Source organism: Globicephala melas, chromosome 2 (genome assembly GCF_963455315.2).
Source record: "Globicephala melas chromosome 2, mGloMel1.2, whole genome shotgun sequence".
Classification (NCBI taxonomy): Eukaryota; Metazoa; Chordata; class Mammalia; order Artiodactyla; family Delphinidae; genus Globicephala; species Globicephala melas.
Genome location: NC_083315.2, coordinates 56212401 through 56233250, shown reverse-complemented (window position 1 = coordinate 56233250; position 20850 = coordinate 56212401). Strand labels below are relative to the sequence as shown.

General features: G+C 48.8%; 1 protein-coding gene across 3 annotated transcripts in view; it reads right to left on the bottom strand.

Moving 5' to 3' along the window:
- Positions 1-19514, bottom strand: part of LOC115862920 (OTU domain-containing protein 7A) — a 398816-nt gene extending 379302 nt beyond the window's left edge. For all 3 annotated transcript variants that reach the window (XM_060293933.1, XM_060293934.1, XM_030875278.2), the window contains exon 1: positions 19328-19514. The gene's annotated coding sequence lies outside the window, so the exon portion shown is untranslated. The remainder of the gene's footprint in view (positions 1-19327) is intronic.
- Positions 19515-20850: the final 1336 nt, after the last annotated feature.

The window sequence follows — 20850 nt, the reverse complement described above, 5'->3', positions numbered from 1 at the left end:
AGACAGTGCTGCCTCGTTCCCAACGCGCAGTAGAACAGTGTCCAGAGCAGGACGGTGGCACACACTTGCCCACCACTGAGCATACGATGGAAATGAATGAAGGGTGCAGGAACATGTCAGAGCATGACGGGGGCTCTCCTGCACTGAGTACAACACATGATGGTCCCACCCTTTACAACCAGGAGAAGAAGGCTACTTGTGAAGGCTCCAGGTCACAGTGACATGGTAATGAGTGCTACACTCCAGGGAAGCAACAAAATGACCTCAGGCTCCCAAATCTACTATGTGTTTGTGTGTGGGGGGAGGTACTGCAAGGCTTTATGGGGGCACTAATGGTGCAAGGGCTTGCAACACAGCTAAGTCCCTTCTTCTGGAAATCTAAAGAGCTCTTCAAATGTCATGGCCATGAAAAGCACGGTCACCATGAGGAGGCGTCCCGTGGGTGAGAGGCACCAACACACGAAGACTGGCAGCCCGCCTTTTGGGAGCTCCTGGGAGAGCACACACTGTGATGTAGGGCACAGTTCACAGGTGCCGTGAGTGAGGAAACTGTAAAAGGCATCATAGGAGAGGCAGGGGTTGGCACTGGAAGGGAGGGCTCTGCATCCAGGGAAGGGCAGGGGAGCCAGCAACCAAGATATGGCAAGAGAACCATGGGGTGTACCTGGGACAAGGGGGCGGGGGTGGGCCAGTCTGCTTGGGGGAAGTGTCTAACCCTGAACTTCAAGTAATGGTTCCCCAGCTCTAGGCAATACTCTAAAATGCTTTGTGATTTTTTTTTTTAAGTTTTCTATAGTTAAAACCTCAGATAACATCCACATAACAGGCTCAAGAATACTCCAGCCATCAGTGTATGGTCTGCCTTCCTCCTTTCTCTGCGCTGACTCAGCACTGATTCCTGAGGTATCTTGTGCTCTTCTACACCCAATGCTTTGCATTTGATCAGGTTGATATGATAAAAAGAAGCAAACAAAGAAGCTTCCAGAAAATGCAGCAGACTCAGTTGGGAAAGGCCTGCCAGTCCTTTGCCTCTGTACAGCCGACAGAGCCTGCCGATGGGGCCAACATTGCTCTAGCCACCACAGGGCACTGTCAGGAAACCGCTCACCAGGCATTCCCAGGCCTCGGCACACAAATGTACTGGCCATTGCCCTGTCCTTTAGTGGCTCCACTCTCCAAGCTGGTCCCAACTTCAGAGTGAGCCACCCATTCAATAGGTGAACAGGATCTGTGTCTTGTGACCAGTCCTGTCCTGACGCCCCACCCACTGCATCCCCGCCACATACAAAGTACTTCCACAGCCCTCGCTGTAGGTTGCATGACAAACCATTGAAGGGCAAAGGCTCAGAGGGCACTCAGTTCAGACAGCCACAGTCTCCAAAACCACCAACCCGAGGAGCTGACATGCAAGGTGACCCTGGACTCACAGCCCCCTGGAGACCTGACAGAAGCAAATACAATCTCACTGGCCAGATGCACACACCCTAATGCCAAGCAAAGACAAGGCTGCAATCAAGTGAGGAAACACAAGAAGCAGCGACTCCCCAAGAACAAGGCCAGCAGACCCAGCAAACAGTAACATCAGACAAAAACCCCTAACTCACCACCACCGAGAAGTTCAGGTAACAAATTGTGAATCAGAGACCATAACATACTGTTTTAAATGATGGATTCAAGCACTTCTTAAAGTGATCAAAACCCTAAGTAAACAATATGATACCTTTCAAAAAGACCAAGGATATGGGAAATTAAGAGCATTTATGGAAATGAGCAACATAATCACAGAAACCAAAATCCAAGTGGCTGGTCTTTACAGTGGGTTTGATGTGGGTTGGGCAGAGGGCAGATCAGCCAAGTGGAAGGCAGCACTGAGGAAAGCCCTTAGACGAAGGCATAATGCAAGAGAATCGCTGAAAAATCAGAACGATGGAACAAAAAGGACCAATAAATGACAAACTGAGAGAGGAAGGAAGAGAGGGAAGTGGTAACAAGCAATCTTTGGAGAGCTAAAAGCTAATGTCATGGAACTGATCCCAGCATGAATCATCCCTGGGGGAGGCCCAGAGGAGCAGGCAAGAGGATAGCTCATTCTCTCATCTTCCCAGATGTCCAAGGAAGCTTCAGGAAGACGACAAGGCTACGTTCCCCGAGGTCTCACACATTCTGGTTGTACAGGTGACCCCGGGATGTGGTCTTTCTCAAATACCAGGTACATTCTGTCCTTCCTCCACACTGGCGACAGCACAGTGATCATTTCACCTGATTCTTGAGTGCTACTGACCTTCTGTCTACAGGGATGCAGGGCTTGGCCCTGCTGGCCTCTCTGAAGGCATGGTCCACCAGTTACTCATCCCCATGACTGACAACCCTGTGGACCCTACAAACTGGAAGGCAGGCAGAGAAAAAGAAAAATATTTAAAGACTCCAGTTTACTATCTTTTTAGTGCATGGTGGATTTCTCTCCCAGCAACTGAAGACGTGAGCAGGGGCATTCCTTTCCTTGTACACTGCTTGGCTGGCAGGCAGCCCAGAGGCAACAAGCTGGAGGGGCTCCGTGCGCATAGGACAGCCCAAAGTAGGTCTGGCTGGGGCAAAATCCTCACAAGCTCTCACTCCTCAGGATTTAGGGCTTCCTACTTTTAAGTTGCCACGGCTTTTAAAAGACAGAAAAACACTGCAAAACTAAGGGCTATTAACATACAACTATTTAAAATTGAATATTTAAAACAAACATATCTTAGATTACTGCCAAGTAAGCTGTTCCAAACATAGTTGGAGCCAACAGATTTGCACACACAAAGAGCCTGTAAAAGAATGCCAAAAGTTCATAAGCTTCAACTCAGCCCAGCAAAGTAAGTGCACACCTCCTGGCTGTAAAGGAACAGGTCAACTGTGAAGGCAGCTTGTGCTTCGTAAGACAGACAAATGGCATTCCAGGTGCCCCCAGACCGGCTCAGCGGGCAAGTGGGGACGAAAGGTGACACCCGTCTCACAGGATGTCTGTGAAATTTAAACCAGATAATGTCGGAAAAACACATGGCAATCACTGGAGGCTATTCTACTGTTTAGGGATTACAGCATTAATGTAATATTCATTAGTGATTAAAGCAGCAAGTGTTCATTCAAGGCTTTATTGATTAACATCTAAAAAGCCACACAGATTTCTGAGATACAGGCAGTGAGTCCAAGGCTGCTGGGGTGTGGCAGGGGCAGGATCAGGCCTCAGAGGTAAGGGAGGCTTGGGTCAGATATCCAGTGTGGCACTTGTCTGCCTCCGTCCCCCAGGCTGCTAGCAGGGGAGGCCTGGGGGCCCTCGGAAAGGCCAGATCTTTGTACAATAGCTTGTCTAATCTAAACGAAGGGCTTTTATGGAAACATGTTCTGGAGTAAAACAAAAGCTCTTCTTAGAAAAGGAACCACAAAGTCACAAGTGCTAAACAATGCCCAGCCCTCAAGAGAAACGGCGACCCCATTCCTCTCTCTCAAAGCACAAGGAGCTCCCCAAAGATTATAAGCAAGATCCCCAGGCATCTACACCACCATCCACCAGACAGCAGTTTCCAGGGAATGGCTTACTCCTCCACGCTTGCTTTGAAAGCCCCCAAAACAATGAAAACGGAGAGAGAGAACTAGAAAGAGAAATATATTCCACTTTTAACAAATCAGGAAAACAGACACTAGCAGAGAGCACAAATCCCTGGGTGGACCGGACCAATGGAACCAGGAACGCACAGAGCAAGCCAGAGCCCCCATCCTGACCCCTGGGGAGATACAGACCTTGAGATGGCTGCTTGCGGAGGATCACATAGACATGGGAGCACAACCACTGAGTAGACTGTGGCCTGTGGACTTGGCCTCATACACAGAGAGAAACAGGCAGCAAATATGGGATAGAAGCACAAAGACCTGCTAGGAGCAATGCCCGATTTATACATGAAGATCTGGGGAATGCAGCCCTCCGGCTGGGCAAAGGAAATGTATTCGGAGAGAGTGTATTCCAGACCACAAACTTGAAATGAAGGGCACCCCCATCCTATTCTTCAACAAAGAACTGACTAAAGTGACCAAGTAACCAGCTCTGGAATCAGGCACAGAAATAGGGTGGGGGAGGAGGGTAAGCACGGGCAGACCGAGAGGAAAGCCTCGTAAGGAAATAGGAGAAGAGCTTTTTTAGTAACATACCCCTCACAGTCTCTGTAAGCTTCCTATTATTACTGCAACAAATCACAACAAACCTGGTGGCTTAAAACAAGAGAAATGTATCATCCTACAGTTCTAGAGGTTAGACCTCTGAAATGGGTCTCACGGGGCTAAAACCAAAGTATTGCAGGATGGTGTTCCTTCTGGAGGCTCCGGGGGGAATGTGCGCCTGCCTTTTACAGTTTCTAGGGGCTGCTCTGGTTCCTCGGCCGGTGGTCCCCTTCCAGGAACCGCATCCCCCGACCTCTGCTTCCAGCGTCAGGTCTGCTCTGACTTTGCCCCTCCTGCCTCCCTTGGGGTTACATCAGGCCCACAATGGATAATTCAGGCCAATCTCCCCATCTCAAGATTCTTAACTTAATTACATCTGCAAAGTCTCCTTTTCCATATAAAATAACATATTCCCAGGTTCTGGGGATTGGGACATGAACGTCTTTGGGAGTCATGATTCCAGCCACCGCAGGAAGCCCCTTTTTCCTTGCCATGTCCAGCCTGGAGGGCACACACATGCATTGGCTCATGGCTTCCTGCTGCCAACAACATCAGTACCAGTCTGATGCCTCTCTGGTCCTCCCTCTTCCACTTTCATGGACCCTCTGATTACACTGGGTCCACTCAGGATAACCCAGGATAATCCCTCTACTTTGAGGTCAGCTTGTTAGCAACCTTCACTTCATATTCAATTTTACTTTTTTCAATTCCAATTCTCCCAACATATTCACAGGTTCTGGACATCAGGATATTGATATCTTTGAGGGGCCTTTACTCTGCCTACCACACTCTCCTAAAAAGATTTTTAAAAATCAAAGAAGAGAACCAACAGAAGGAGAAGAAGAGCTTGGGAAAGAAATGGAGAAAAAGAAAATAAATGAGCTAGGGATGATGACCACATTATAAGCCATTAAAAAATAGAATAGGGCTTCCCTGGTGGCGCAGTGGTTGAGAGTCCGCCTGCCGATGCAGGGGACACGGGTTCGTGCCCGGGTCCGGGAAGATCCCACATGCCGCGGAGCGGCTGGGCTCGTGAGCCGTGGCCGCTAAGCCTGCGCATCCGGAGCCTGTGCTCCACAACGGGAGAGGCCACAACAGTGAGAGGCCCGCGTACCGCAAAAAACTAGAATAAACACAATCAACCAAACAAAGACACAAGCAAATGAAATGGCAAAGGATGTGAAATATCAAGTTTATCAAAGAGATGACAGATATAAGACCCAGAGGAAATGCTACATAGATAAAGTGACTTGTCTTTGTCAGATGATAGGGTATATTGTGTTCGGTTTAAAAGAAAGTGATACAGAAGATGAGCATACAGAAACAGCCTGGAGAAGTTACTGAATCAAAAAAATCATATGAACATCCAGGCAGAAGACAGGCTGAGCTCAAATATCTTCACAATAATGCTCAATGCTAAAAGACAGAAATATTTCTATAAAGTTTTAAAGGAAAGAGTGTAACTCAAGAGTTTTATACTCAGGCAAGAGATATTTTGAAGCTTGCAAAAATTCTCCACTGGGAGTCATGAGCCATTCGAGAGGAGAGCGGGGGATCATGACCAAGAAACTCTATCATGAACTCCAACAACTGAAAGAGGAATTGAAAGAAAGGCCTTGAGAATTCCTCTAAAATGACAGATAAAGGACCAGTACTGTGTGATCCATCTAAATGTAGCACGAAGACCATGTAACTGTGGAAAATGAGGTTTCCTACGAGGGGGCAAATAGTATGTGTCTAGACCATGTAAGCAATGGTGACATAAAAAGCAAGACAGGAGGAATGGGAGGGTGGGGGAAAGAAGGGTGGGCATGCACTTTAGTCATCTTTCAAAGCAGAACTGAACTGATATCAGTCAAGGCAGCTGGCAAACATATTTCATAGTCTCCCCCTAACTTTACAGGGATTGAATGGAGACTATAGCTTCTCCCCAGTCAATTCTTCCTCCTGAGCACCTGCCTAACCCACATGGCAGGGAGTGGACAGAGGGACACTACTTCCTGCTCATGGGCCAGCCCTACTGCAGGAACTGCCACCTGGGAGGGGCCGGCCACTACGTACTCTGGGACTATGGTTATCACTGGCTGGCCCACCCAGCCCAGGGAAGGAACATGCTGGGAACTCCAAGATAGAAGACACTAAGTTTAAATTCAGCAAATCCTTCATTATTAAATTAAATAAAATTTAAATGAGTACATTTTATTTTTTTAACATCTTTATTGGAGTATAATTGCTTTACAATGGTGTGTTAGTTTCTGCTTTATAACAAAGTGAATCAGTTATACATATACATATGTTCCCATATCTCTTCCCTCTTGCGTCTCCCTCCCACCCTCCCTATCCCACCCCTCTAGGTGGTCACAAAGCACCAAGCTGATCTCCCCGTGCTATGCAGCTGCTTCCCGCTAGCTATCTATTTTACATTTGGTAGTGTATGTATGTCCATGCCACTCTCTCACTTTGTCCCAGCTTACCCTTCCCCCTCCCCGTATCCTCAAGTCCATTCTCTAGTAGGTCTGTGTCTTTATTCCCGTCTTGCTCCTAGGTTCTTCATGACCATTTTTTTTCTTTCTTTAGATTCCATATATATGTGTTAGCATATGGTATTTGTTTTTCTCTTTCTGACTTACTTCATTCTGTATGACAGACTCTATGTCCATCCACCTCATTACAAATAACTCAATTTCGTTTCTTTTTATGGCTGAGTAATATTCCAGCTCAATATCAAAAAAACAAACATCCCAATCCAAAAATGGGCAGAAGACCTAAATAGGCATTTCTCCAAAGAAGATATACAGATTGCCAACAAACACATGAAAGAATGCTCAACATCATTAATCATTAGAGAAATGCAAATCAAAACTACAATGAGATATCATCTCACACCGGTCAGAATGGCCATCATCAAAAAATCTGCAAACAATAAATGCTGGAGAGGGTATGGAGAAAAGGGAACCCTCTTGCACTGTTGGTAGGAATGTAAATTGATATAGCCACTATGGAGAACAGTATGGAGGTTCCTTAAAAAACTAAAAATAGAACTACCATACGACCCAGCAATCCCACTACTGGGCATATACCCTGAGAAAACCATAATTCAAAAAGAGTCATGTACCAAAATGTTCATTGCAGCTCTATTTACAATAGCCAGGACATGGAAGCAACCTAAGTGTCCATCGACAGATGAATGGATAAAGAAGATGTGGCACATATATACAATGGAGTACATTTTATTTTAAATAGCACATACGACAGTCTAAAAAATGTAATAATCTCCAACATGATTAAGTGAGAATAAAGGAAACTGGAGAACAATGGACACTGTATGCTCCTATGTGTTTAAACATGAAAAAAGGAAATATACATTCTTGGGCATCCACAGAATATTTCTAGAAAGGTACAGAGGAGCAATTAACAGCAGGGCCTCTTGAGAGAGGGACTGGGCCTGGCATAAGAAAATGACTCACATTTTACTATATATTCTTGTTTTACTTGAATTCTGTTAGCCTGTGCACATACTGGCCGTCTCATTTTTTAAGAAAATTGAATAAGAAAGGAGAAAGGGCAAAAACTCGTATGTCCCTATTTCTATGGAGTAATACCTGCCCTCCCACCTTTCTGTAGGGCTGGGGACAGGATGTGGCAAGTTCTGTATTAGCTTTGTCTTTCTAGATTTCAGTATTTCTTATGGATCGTGTTTTACAAAAAGTGTCCCCAAAACAAATGGTTTATGCTCAAAACACCAAGAGGAAAGTGCAGACAAACAGGTTCTCCTACCTCCCCTCCCCCTCCCCCCCACATCAATTAAACTCATCAGTAGTCTATTAAAAAATGAACATCGATGACACACAGTGGACAAAGGTTTGAAGGATCCTCCGGTTTGCTCCCTAAAAAGGAAAATGCACAGTGAATTCCGATGAATGTCCAAAGGGTCCAGACTGCCCTCTCCTGCTCCAGGCTGTTCTGTATCCCAGAACATCCCACAAACTCAGGAAGATGGTGCTGGTGTGACTCGCTCTGGAGCTCTCAGAGGGTCTCCTCTGTTTCCAGGGTGACCTCTCTCTGATCTCAACACAAGCACCTGTCCACCAGCCTCTGTGGTCCTCACATCAACCCCGCGAATGGAATGAGGCTCCCCCTCATTCCAGACGTGGGAACGGAGGCTCAGGGCAGTAAGACACCTCCCGGAGGTCCCCAGCGATGGGGCAGGTCTCTTCCCAACCCTGCTGAAAAGGAATGAACGCCCAGTTGGTTAGGGCTCCGTCCTGAGGGGAGAGGAGCCTGGAGAGAAGCTGTAGAGAACCGACAGGTACCCCTGGACCTGCTGTCACCTGCAGGGACGCAGTGGCTGGGAGATGACCTGACCCAGCCAGGGACTCACAGCAGGAGGCAGCACCATGGAAACAGAACACAGTGTGTCTGACCCCAAAGCACAGCCTCTCCCACACCCGTGCCCCCAGGGGGCCCAGGGATGGCAGTGTCCCACCCCCCACTGGCCTGGGCACTCAGGGGCTCCTCTGCAGGCACTTGGGTGCCTACAACCTCCCCTGTGCACTCTCTGGAAAGCAGAACATGTTGGGGATGCAGGACCCCATGGGAGTGGCTGGGCAGAGCAAGTGAAAGGCCAGCAGGTGGTCAGAGCAGGGGCCTGACCTGGACCCACTCCACTCAGTGCCCTGAATGTGGGGGCCCATCCAGCAGACACTCATGGGCTAACCTGGGCCAAGTGCCTGGAAACACACTGGGGAGGATATGGCACAGCCCCAGGGAATGGGCACGCAGCCTCAGGCCTGCTGGGTCCCTCCGAAAAGTCCCACAGCCTGACCGTGGCTGAGCCCTGCCTGCATACAGTCCATGAGTCTAGCTCTAGCCTCCTGGGCTAGCAGCAAACGTCTGGGGGCCATTCTCCTCTGTGAACCACCGGGAACCACCTAACAGCTTCATGCAAATTCTACATGTCTCCAAATGACTTAGGCTCTTTCTACATTTCCTCCAGGTTTTTATTCTTGCTTCTGAAAAGTAACTACAATAACAACAACAAAAACCTCAAAACAGTTTCTTACATTTGTGTAGTCTTAATTTACAAAGTACAGCCTCATATCTAGATGAAGAAACCCAACCTGGACTTGTGAAGGGCTCTGCCTCCCTGGAGAATGTGCCTGGGTGGTGGAGGCCCCCACCCCACCTGTCCACCATGGAGGAAGTGTGACTCCTGCCTGGCTGTGCTCCGCCGATGTGATGCCTCACGTGCAGACTCCCCTCCAGCCTGGTAGCTGCCCAGAGATCATGCAGCGCCCCAGTTTTCCTTATGTCACTCATGCTCAGCCTGGGCCAGCACCCAGGACCCTCGGGGAAGGTGTGCTGCTGGGGCGACCAAACACCCATGCAAGAGGTGCTTTCTCATGCCTTTGCCCACTGGTCCACGAATACCACCAGGAATTCGGGGCAAAATGTCACTGCCCATCTCTTGGGCAACACAACGAACTGATGGGAAGAACATGAGGAACCTGGTCTTCCGTGCTGCAGGCTTGGCAGCTCTGTGAATTTAGACAGGTTGTTCCATCATGCTGGGGAGTAGATGGCCAACACACCCTCCTGCTTGGAAAATGTCTCTGCTTCTCTCTTCCTCCCTGTTAGGAAGAGTGTGACAGGAAGAATGCAAACTTTGGGGTTGGGGAAGAGGGGTCTGGGTCTCCAGACTGCTCCAAACACACCCTCAAACACTAGACTCTCCCTCTCTCTGGTGCCCTGGGCATCGCCCTACCCAGAGGGTAAATACTGATTGCAAGTCTGTTCTCAGTAATGCCCACCCTCAGCTCCCTCTAGGGACCCACACCTGGTCTCATCCAGAGCTGGGGGGGGGAGGGGAAGGACCACAGACCTTCCACGCTCATAAAGGGCTGTTTTGCTGAGGCAGCAGTGTTGAATCGTGAACCCCCACTTTTATCATCACGGGTACAGTGGTTCGGTTCCTTCTTGGGCAACTTTTGCAGCAGAGATAACACCGAGAGGGGACATTGACAGAGAAGGTTAATTAATTTCTTAAAAGAAAAAAAATTTCCTAGCAGTACTTTATCCAGAAAGCATCGTTTTCCCACTCAATACCTGTCCATCACGGCGTCATGGTTCTGCTCTGTTAGGCGAAGTCGGGTAGATCTTATCCTCTTGCCAAACTGAAATAACAGGGAGGCAGGTGGGAAGGGATCTTGCTCAGGGGTGAGGTTGGAGGGGTCCAGCAGCCCCCTGAGGACTCTCCAGAGGAGGGGGACGAGCCCAGGAGAGAGGCGTGTCAGGCAGAAGGAGGGCAGTGCTGGTCAGGGGGCCAGAGTGGGCCGCACAGTCGTCAGGGTGCGGAGGGAGGCCTAGAGGAAGCATTAGCCCCAGGGGTCCCACGTCCCGGCTGAGCGTCGATGATGCAGACTGCTTCTTTCTTCAAGGCCCCTCCATAACCCCAGATGGGGAAAGGGGAGGTGGGGAGGAGGGTTTTTAAAAATCCGGAATAGGGGCTTCCCTGGTGGCGCAGCGGTTGAGGGTCCGCCTGCCGATGCAGGGGACGCGGGTTCGTGCCCCGGTCCGGGAGGATCCCACATGCCGCGGAGCGGCTGAACCCCGTGAGCCGTGGCCGCTGGGCCTGTGCATCCGGAGCCTGTGCTCCGTGGCGGGAGAGGCCGCAGCGGTGAGAGGCCTGCGTACCACAAAAAAAAAAAAAAAAAATCCGGAGTACAGTCATTTGCCTTATCAAATAGATGTAGCTAATATTCCCTAAGACTGCACACAGTGTCTGCGACACATATACGGAGAAGGTGAAACTACACCTCCCCAGAGAACGGACACTCTGTGGTGTGTCACATCATGGTGAAGCGGTAAATAATCCAGGCTTTTTTTATTTTGCACGGTGCCAAACTGGGGTCTCAAGTTTGAAAATGTGTCAGATCTGACATGAGCCACATTCTCAACTATAACACTTTTGAACTCATGGGAGCTAAACAATTCTAGAAAGAATAATTAAATTTCTAATTTTAATTCCCACAGGACTAGTAACTGCATTTCACAAACACGCGTGGAGAGCCTGTTCTGAACACAGGGCCACAGCACAGCCTTCTCCTCGCAGCCTCATGGTCAGAAGGAGGGATGCTGACCACACAATCCATTTCTAATTATAAATCCTTCTTAAAATGCTCTGTATTCTCCTCAGATTGAGAAATGGATACAAATATTTTTAAGAGACGCCTAATTTTCCCTAGTTGCTCTCTCCCAGCAATGAATGGGGCTTTCTTTCCCCTGATTAGTCAGCACTTGGAGAGAAGGAGGGAATTACTGGGCACAGAATCATGGACTTGAATGAGACATCAGAGGTCAGGCAGCTATCTGTCTCCACCTCACCTGTGAAACAGAGGACTAGAAAGGTGCCAAAGGTGGGGACCTGGGCCAGAGGCCGGGAGTCTCCCCCAGCAGGCCCAGCCCGGCCTTCAGCCCACAGGGGCCACACACAGATGCTCCTTCATGGCCATGGCCACGGCCACGTTTCCTGCCTGGACCTCCGGTCACCCCACGGACTAGTACAGGCAGACCTCCTTTCATTGCACTTTGCTTCACTGCGCTTCGCAGATGCTGCATTTTTTACAACCTGAAGGTTTGTGGCAACCCTGCATTGTCAGACGATGGTTAGCATTTTTTAGCCACAAAGTATTTTTAAATTAAGGTATATGTATTTTTTAGACATAATGCTATTGCACACTTAATAGACTACAGGATGGTGTAAACATAACTTTTATATGCACTGGGGAACCAAAAAAATTCATGTGACTCGCTTTATTGTGGTGTCTGCAACCTCCACAGTAGCTCCTAATTTAAATGCAGCAACACAGCATCTTCTAACAAACCCCTAACATGAAGCAGTGGAATTTCTTGCCTGTATCACCCCTCCCGAGCCCCAGAAGCCTTACACAATAATGTGATAATGCATTTCTGAACACAGTGCCATCCAGACTGTTCATGGGGTAAGTGAACTTGGGTGGAAGAAACCTTAGGAAACGCTGTCAGCCTCGGCCAGTTAGGGCAGATGACCCTGGGGAGATGGAGGCTGACTGCACACGGCATGCCTGACAACCGGAGTCCGCCAGCCACTTCGAACTAGGGGGCCCTTAGGGCCCAGTTCACAGCACCTCAGACCAGACAGACTGTACAAACAGAATAATCAAGAGACGTGGATACAAAGTGCAACCCATTCCTGCAAGTCCAGGCCACAGGCTTCCAAGAGATCCAGTGCGACCTTTCAATTTGCCTACCAAAAACTGCGTAGCCACGGTACCATATGAAACAGTCAGCCACAGAGATTTCACATGACCTAATAAGTGACGGGGCTTGCAAAAGAGCCACTTCCTCCCGTGGGGCCTGCGACGTCCCTCAGGAGGCACAGAGACTTCTCTGCCCTGCACCACATTTAACACCGATGACAAGGGATGCCCCTTGGCCTCACCTGCTCCAAGAACAGCAGCAGGCCCTGCCAGGGGGCTCGTTCAGGGTGGGGAGAGTGGTGTGGACACCAGGCCGACCAACACCTCCCTCAAGGGTAAATGCCAAGACCGCCCATGCTGGCGGGGCCTCAGGCCACAGTCACTGACCCTCACTGACATGGGACTGGCAAGACCCCACCTCTGGAATCCTTTTCTCTTTCCTCTCCTTCACCCCCTAGTTTTCCATGTAAAAGACTAATCTTTCATCAGCTCCAAGAGTAAGAAAGTGTGTTCTGTAACGATCCATCCGATGAGCCCTGGGGGGCCTGCTATTCACATGCCCAGCAGCACCCCAGAGGTAGGAGATGCAGCCCAATTCTCAGGGGGTCTGGCGTCTACTCTGACTTGGAGGAACTTCCTTTAGCCTGTTTTAACAGAACTGGCTGACAATTCCAGACAAACAACAAGAATCACTAGGCCAAAGAAGGCCCTCCATCCTTCTTACCCATGCCTCCTTCTTCCTCAACAAAAAAAGTTAAAGCAAGTTCACTGAAGCTAGGACTTGAATCAAGTGCAAACTGTAAAACCATCAACTAAGAAAACTAAGGGAGAGAAACGGGCTCGCGGTAAGTGAGGTGGGCACACTCTGCCTCCAGTTCCTTTTATTGGAACGACTGATCTCTTTAGAATTGAAGGACTCACTGCACACTCTCTCACCTGCTCCTCCCCCCAAACCTACGCGAAGCCAGAGCAGAGCTTCTCCTCTTGGGAGGCCACCTGGGACTGCGCCCAGGGTCACACAGCTGTTCACCCCGTCCAAGTTGGCTGGCAACTTGTCCATTTTTTTTTTTTTTTCTGTTCAGGGATGATTCTTTCAAGAGACAGCATGATATTATTTAAAAGACTGGTAAAACATACTCCAATGAATACATTTTAAAAAGAAAAAAATGTGCAACTAGAGATTATCATACTAAGTGAAGTAAGTCAGAAAGACAAAGACAAATACCATATGATTATCCCTTATACATGGAATCTAAGATATGACACAAATGAACCTATCTATGAAACAGAAATGGAATCACGTACATAGAGAACAGGCTGGTGGTTGCCAAGGGGGAGGGTTGGGGGAGGGATGGAGTGGGAGGTTGGGTTAGCAGATGCAAACTATTATATATAGAATGGATAAACAACAAGGTTCTACTGTATAGCACAGGGAACTATATTCAATATCCTATGATAAACCATAATGGAAAAGACTATTAAAAAAGAATGTATATATATACATATATATATGTATAATTGAATCACTTTGCTGTACAGCAGTAATTAACACAACATTGTAAATCAATTATACTTCAATTAAAAAAATAAAAAGTGAACGATACATACCTTGGATGTTCAACAATTTTTTTTAAAGGCATGAAAAACTACACATGCAAATGTGTTGCCCCATATTTCAATAATACACATATTCTCCAAGCTTCAAATAATCATTACAGGAACTGTGGGGAAATGGAATGGAACGTGGTCTTTGGACACCCAATATGAATAGGTACTGACTCAGTCTTGGGATGTGGGGTGGCCTTCAGGGCAGGAGGCACATCACATCCCAGGACACAGTCCATCATGTGGTCTCTTCCACAGTCCAGACATGCCAGGCCAGCTCCAAGCTTCCTATAATATCCAGGGGAGGGGGACTTCCTTGGTGGTCCAGTGGGTAAAACTCTGTGCTCCCAATGCAGGGGGCCCGGTTTCGATCCCCGGTTGGGGATCCTGCAGGCATGCCGCAACTAAGAGTCCATATGCCGCAACTAAGAAGACCGCGTGCCATTACTAAAAAAGAGCCTGCATGCCGCAACAAAGATCCCGCGTGCCGCAACTAAGACCCGGCACACAATAAATAAATAAATATTTAAAAAAATATCCAGGGGAGCCCCATGTCATAGACAATTTTAAAATGGAACCACAGAGATAATCTGGGTAAATCACGGGTGCGTCAGCCCCAGTGGCAGCAAAGCTGGAGTCTTCACAGCAGTAGCAAGGCTCAAGGTGGCAGGGGCAGCACCAGGACATCCACTCCTAAACTCACCTCAGTAACTGAGAAACTGAATCTCACAGAGGCATGGGTTGGTGGTCTGTTCACACCCATCCCTAGCATCATGTGAAACTCTGCTGATCTAATAAAACAATTGAATGAAACACTGAGCAGAAAAGAAAATGAATTTCAGCGTTCTCCTTTTAAATTTCCTAAAAGTTAAGACTGCATCTTATGCATGCATATTCACTCAGACATCAAATATCCATCACACTTATAAGGAAAACTATGGAAGAATAAACTAAGCTCAAACAGATAGTTCCTTGCAAGGAGAAACTCAAGATCTTTCAAACCCAGAAAATGAATTTACTTTAGACTTATCTACTTAAAGCAAGAGAGATGTATTTAGAACTTGCATTAGCATGAATGTACATTTGACTTCTCAGAATGTGAGATGGTGGATAGCAGAAATCTAATAGCAAGCACTAGGGGTTTGTGGGATCCTGCAATTTTACTAGATAAGGCCTTGGAGACACGGGAGGTTAACTTTCTCCTTTTCTCATGAGCAGCCTAGAGCATGACGGTGCCATGCCTCGTCCAGGGTGGCTGGCTGTGGCCGATGCAGGAGGAAATGCAGGGTCAACTCCCTCTTAATCCCAGTCTTTACCAGAGCCCTCCCTCCCACCATGAGATACTGTGTGTAAACCAGCCAGCTAAACACACCTCGACAACATGGGCAGGTAATACAGCAGCATCAGCCTGTGTCTCATTTTCAGAATTTGAAAGACTTGTTTTCAACCCATATACCCATTCTGTTACTATGAATGGTAAGGAACTCCATCCCCAAAGAGTAGAGAAGGCAGTTCCTTCCTGGCCTGCTCTGGCACACCTGTCACATCTGTGTTAATGTCATCTTTTTCTTGGTCTGACACACAGACTGCTTGGGGGATGCAGCAGTCTGCCAAGGGCAAATGAAACTCTGCTTCCAAGTTTCAAGGGTAAAATATTTTCAAATTAGATATACCATAAAAAGGAATCAGCATGTTTTGTTTCCTTTCAAATGCCTATGGATCTCAGGATTCCCTCTGAGTAGGATATTCTGTGCTCCTCCTCAGGGATGGACAGCTTCCAAAAGGATCAGGTACCACCTGTCTTTTAATTGAGTGGCACTTCCCCTGTAGCCCTTTAAAGTGCTCCAAGAGAGGCACAAAGCTGGAAAACAATTTCCATTTGCCCCTTTGAAATCAATAGTCTGATTTACATGCATTTTCAACAGAACAAGAAATACAAAGAAATATCCAGTCATAGCATTTGGACAGTTGTCTAGTAGAAGACTTATTCCCTTCAAGGTGTGATCTCTCCCTTCAGCATCTGGGCTCCACAAGGAACCTGGGGAGGACACCATAACTAGACCCCTTGATGGTCATCCAAGCCCTGGGACACACACACCTCACCCTCACCTTGGAAAGACAACCCTCCCCGCATGAGCTCGCCTCTCTAGACTCACTAGGAACTTTCTGATGAATAACATGGCACACACTTAAAATCAGATTAAGCACATTTAAGTGAAAAGCACAGTTGCCTCTTTTCTCCCGTTTTCATTTTCTTCAGGTAAAGACACACAGAGGGATTAAACATTTGCATTTCTCCATCAGAGAAACCCTGAGGCCAATAACCCTCGCAAGGCAGGCAAATAAACCCCCTGGGAGGTGCCACTGACAGAGTCCTGGGGTTTAAGTCAGTAGCTGTCAAACCCCAAAGAAAGCATTATTGGGGGATGGTGGGCATTTCCACTGGCTATCCTGGCCGGCACTATCACGCCCTCACCAGGACCAAGATGTAGGCAGGAGTTCCATGAGGCCAAGTCGCTCCTCCCCAAGCCAACACTCTCCCTTCTGTGGTCTGAGAAGGCATTGAATCTTCTGACTAGGACCAACCATCACTCTCCAAAGACGTGGAGCCATTAAAGCAATCTCTCTGCCCCACTGAGGGAGACCCATTCTGGAAGCCATAACCTCTGGCTATTCAAAGCATGTGCTTCCTTCAGTGTCCATTCCTTGGGCGATGGGCACATGGAGACGCGGGGCACACACGCACAGACCCCCAGTTTGGGGATCCTTCATCCTTTCCCAAGGTGGCTCAGGTAGAGGACCGCCAAGATGCATTTAGCACGCCCCCTGCTGGCCCCTCGGGAGCTGACTCAGCCTTTATTCTCTGGGCCTAAAACAGGAATTAAATGACCTTAACACCCAAAGGGAACAAAAAGAAAAGCCAAGGCAATTACGGCTTCCCAGAATCAGAAAATGTGATGTTCTAACCATAAAAAGGGGAGGAAGAAGCTTTAAAGTAAGGGTTTTTGAAATGTTTTAGGAAATCAGTGATTACTATCTCAAGATTTAGTGAGAACACTTGAATTTGCATTTTCACGAGTACTACAGTGAGTTAAATCAGAAACATTATAATGAATATTTTCACAGGTCTACAAGTGAAAAGGATATGTGGCCAGAGCTCATAGCTCAGAGCCTTAATAACCAATTTTCGTAGGACTGACGCTACTTCAATTATAGAAAAAATCTCGGCCAATGACTTAAGAGGTCAAGTAGCAACTGTTATGCAGCAGGGGCAAAGTCGCGGAAAAGACGAAAAGATGCACATTTGGAGACAATTCCGCTACAGGGCTTCCTGTCTCACGCAGCCTTGCCACTGTGAGTAAATCTGGCACCTTCAGGAGGTGACAGGCCATGCACACATGGCTGCTTCAGAGGGACATGCCCCTCCCCTTCTCCACAAGGGGAGAACAGACAGTTCAGCTTTTTGGTGACTTTTATGCTGTCCTCCACCAGGGCTGAGGGCCTCCACACAGGACTCAGGCTGAGACCCACACAAGGCAAGACTCCATAATGCAATGGTTTCCATCTACTGTCAGCCTGAATGCCAAGGCCTAAGGTGAAGCTCTGCTTCCCCGTTTTCTTCCCACCAATCCAGGGTTTTTGAAAGCTTATCTTCCTGACCAGACTCAAACTTTTTCATGGCCTGTGGTATTTAATTCCTTACAGACCCAATATGACCACACTAATAATTTAAGGCATGCTTCTTTGAACCAATGAGGAAGAGTCATTAATTATTAAATACACGAATGTCAATATTTTTGTCCCTTACTGAATATCCTTTTGATATGATAGGCTTAAGTAGATATACAGACTGTCTTGGGAACTTGCTTACTTCTGTTCTCATTACAGTCAGTACTAATGGAATACTCACACACACAATAAGGCTGACACGCTGCTCGAATTTAGGAGGAGAAATTTCCCCAGAACTTTGTGTGCCATACAGGTAGGTCCCAGCCTCTGCACTCTCAACCCTCTTCAGATGTTAAGCTGGCCTTCAACCTGGTGGGCCGCACAGCTGCTACGGTAAGGAAAGGAAAGGCCGGCAGGGCCCCAGAGAAGCTGTCACCCCTTTCTCCAGAGCAAGCTGCTCCCAGGCCCATCCTAGTTGGGGGGAGGGGGGCAGGGAGAGGAGGTGATGGAGAGGAAGAAGACCCGCAGATTTTCCTGAAGCAATCAAGGCCCTTCAAGATCTAGGCCACACTGTCTACCTTTTCCTGAACACATCATCTGCCACCTGGAATATAATGTCTTTTAAAATTTTTCATCTCACCGCTCACTTTCAATCATAAAGATAAAGCCAGTCAATAACCACTTAAGTGTCATGCATGACTTTCCCCTGGATCCTTGTGATGTGGATGAAGTGATTCCCAGATCCGTGGGGATCTAACAAGTTTCCCTCCAGGCACTCTCTAATCTATTCATTCTCAAGTCAAGAAATAAAAATAAAAACCGTTTTCACCTGTGTAAGGCTGGTGAGTTCACAGAGCAGAGGGAAATTTATTTTGTGGCAGAGTCTCAAAAGGCTGCAAGAGCTGCACGGGAGGAGGGTGCGCTTGGGTGGTTGTGTCCAATGAAGGAAAGTTTTTGTTAATGATGACATCACTGACATCTCCCGAATTTAAAGGAGCACTTAGAGCACAGCAGATGCGATCTCCCCCCCTCCAGTGAGAAGATACCAGGGAAGGCCTCCGGGTTCACAGCCAAATTGCATTAACGGTTCGCCCGCTGTCCAGACAGACCCAGTGGAACGAGCGAGCAGCGTACCGGGCCGCGGTGGCCCACGCAGCCGGGGCAACCGGCTGGCGGCCTCACGCGCTGCTGCCGGGCCGTGCCCGGGCGTCCGCTGGCGCCCCGGGACTCCGGCGCGCCCACACGGACAGAGGGGCCGGTGTCCCCGCGCCTGTCATCACGTTCCAGTGCATATGGCTCAGGGGCCCGGAGGAGACACCGTCAGCGACCCAGCGAGAGCGCCGCGCCCTGCCCAGAGACCCGCGCCGGGCCGGAGCCGGTGGCCGCGGCGGCCGCGGGGTCCAGAGCCGAGCCCGCAATGCAGACGCGCCGGCGAGCCCCGCGCCGAGCCCGCGACCCCCGCGCCCTCGCGGCCCGGTACAGGGGCTGCCCGGCCTCTGCGCCCACCTGCCCCGCCGCAAAGCCGCGGAGGCATCCGGCGCCGCGCTGGGACTGACCGCGCACCTACCGGGACCGCGGCCCCGGCCCCACCGCCACCGGCAGCACCGCGGCCAGCGCCGTCTCACCTGCCGCGCTGTGCCGCTCCGCTCGGCCAGCCCGCAGCGCCTCAGTCACCGCTACCCGACTTCCATTTTCTCTCGCTTTAAGGAAAATCGGATCAGCTGTTTCTCGCGCTCCGGCTCCGCGGCCCCCTCCCCAGCTGCCGCTCGCGGTCCGGGGGCCTCTCCACCCCCGCCTCCTCCCGCGCTCCGCTCCGCCCCTCGCGCCCCTCTGCTCCGCCCGCGGCCGCGCGCGCCCCCTGACGTCACCGGCCGCAGCCGCGCCCCGCCCCCTCCCCTCGTGGACGTGCGCGCACCCCGCCCCCGCCCTGCCGGCCGGCTCTGAGCGCGCGTGCTCGCGGCAACCACTCGAGCAGAGACCCGGACTCCGGGGAGAGCGCGGGGCAGCTCTCGCCCGCGTCCCCTCGCCCGCGCTAGCTCTTCCAGGTGCCCCTGCTTAACCTTCCTTTGCCCGTCTGCCTGCCTCGCACTGTCTGCGCCCACCTTCATTTCTTGCTTTCTGCTCACGCTTTTTTCCTCAGCATCCCAAACTTTCTCCCACCCATCCTGTCTCGGCTCCATTGCCGAGACCTGCTTTGGGGCCAGTGCATCACATCTCATCTGAAGCTGCTCCCTTTGCCTCTTAAACCGGTTCTCTGACCTTTCCCCATTTCTTGCCTTCCTCTTAAAAGTATTTTCACACCACAACTTCGGACGGCTCCTCTCTCTGATGCCAAGGCCGGCCCACTGCCTTCTGCCCACTCTCACATCACCCTCTCGGTGTAACCACGCCCCCCCTTCCAAATAATGTTATATTACAAGTTACTAATGCCATCCTCATGCATTTCTTGACAATCGTTTCACTCTTAGTTTAGGACTTCTTGCTTGGTTTTTAACATTATGCACACATATCTGTAAATTACTAAATATATATCATTTTTAGTAATTTATTTGACTTCTTAAATTAATATACAGTAAAATTGACTTATTTTTTTGGATATACAGCCCTGTGAGTTTTCAAACACCAGTTTGGATGCGTGTAACCACTAGCACAATTAGGATACATCATCCCAAGAACTCCCCCTTGTTGCCCTTCTATAGCCACACCCTTCCAAACCCTAATATGTTCTGACATATGGCAACCACTGATATATTCTCCATTGCTGTAGTTTTGTCTTTTCGAGAATGTTATACACATAGAATTATGCAATATGCAGCATTTTGAAACTGACTTTATTCATTCACCATTATGCCTTTGAGATTCACCCATGTTTATCGATAGTTCTTTTTATTATTGGATGCTATCCCATTATTTGTACCGCGTTTTGTTTATTCATCCATTGAAGGTTTCTTGTTAGGGCAGTTGTGAATAGGTGTTCTACAAACAGTTGCATGCAGAGCTTTGTATGGACAAGTTTTCACATCAGGTGAGTAAATACCTTGCAGTACCAATGCTAGGTCTTTTGGTAAACTTGTTTATCGTTATAGGAACCCTAAAAACAGTTTTCCAGAGTGTTTACACATTTTCATAGCCACCAGCAATGTATGAG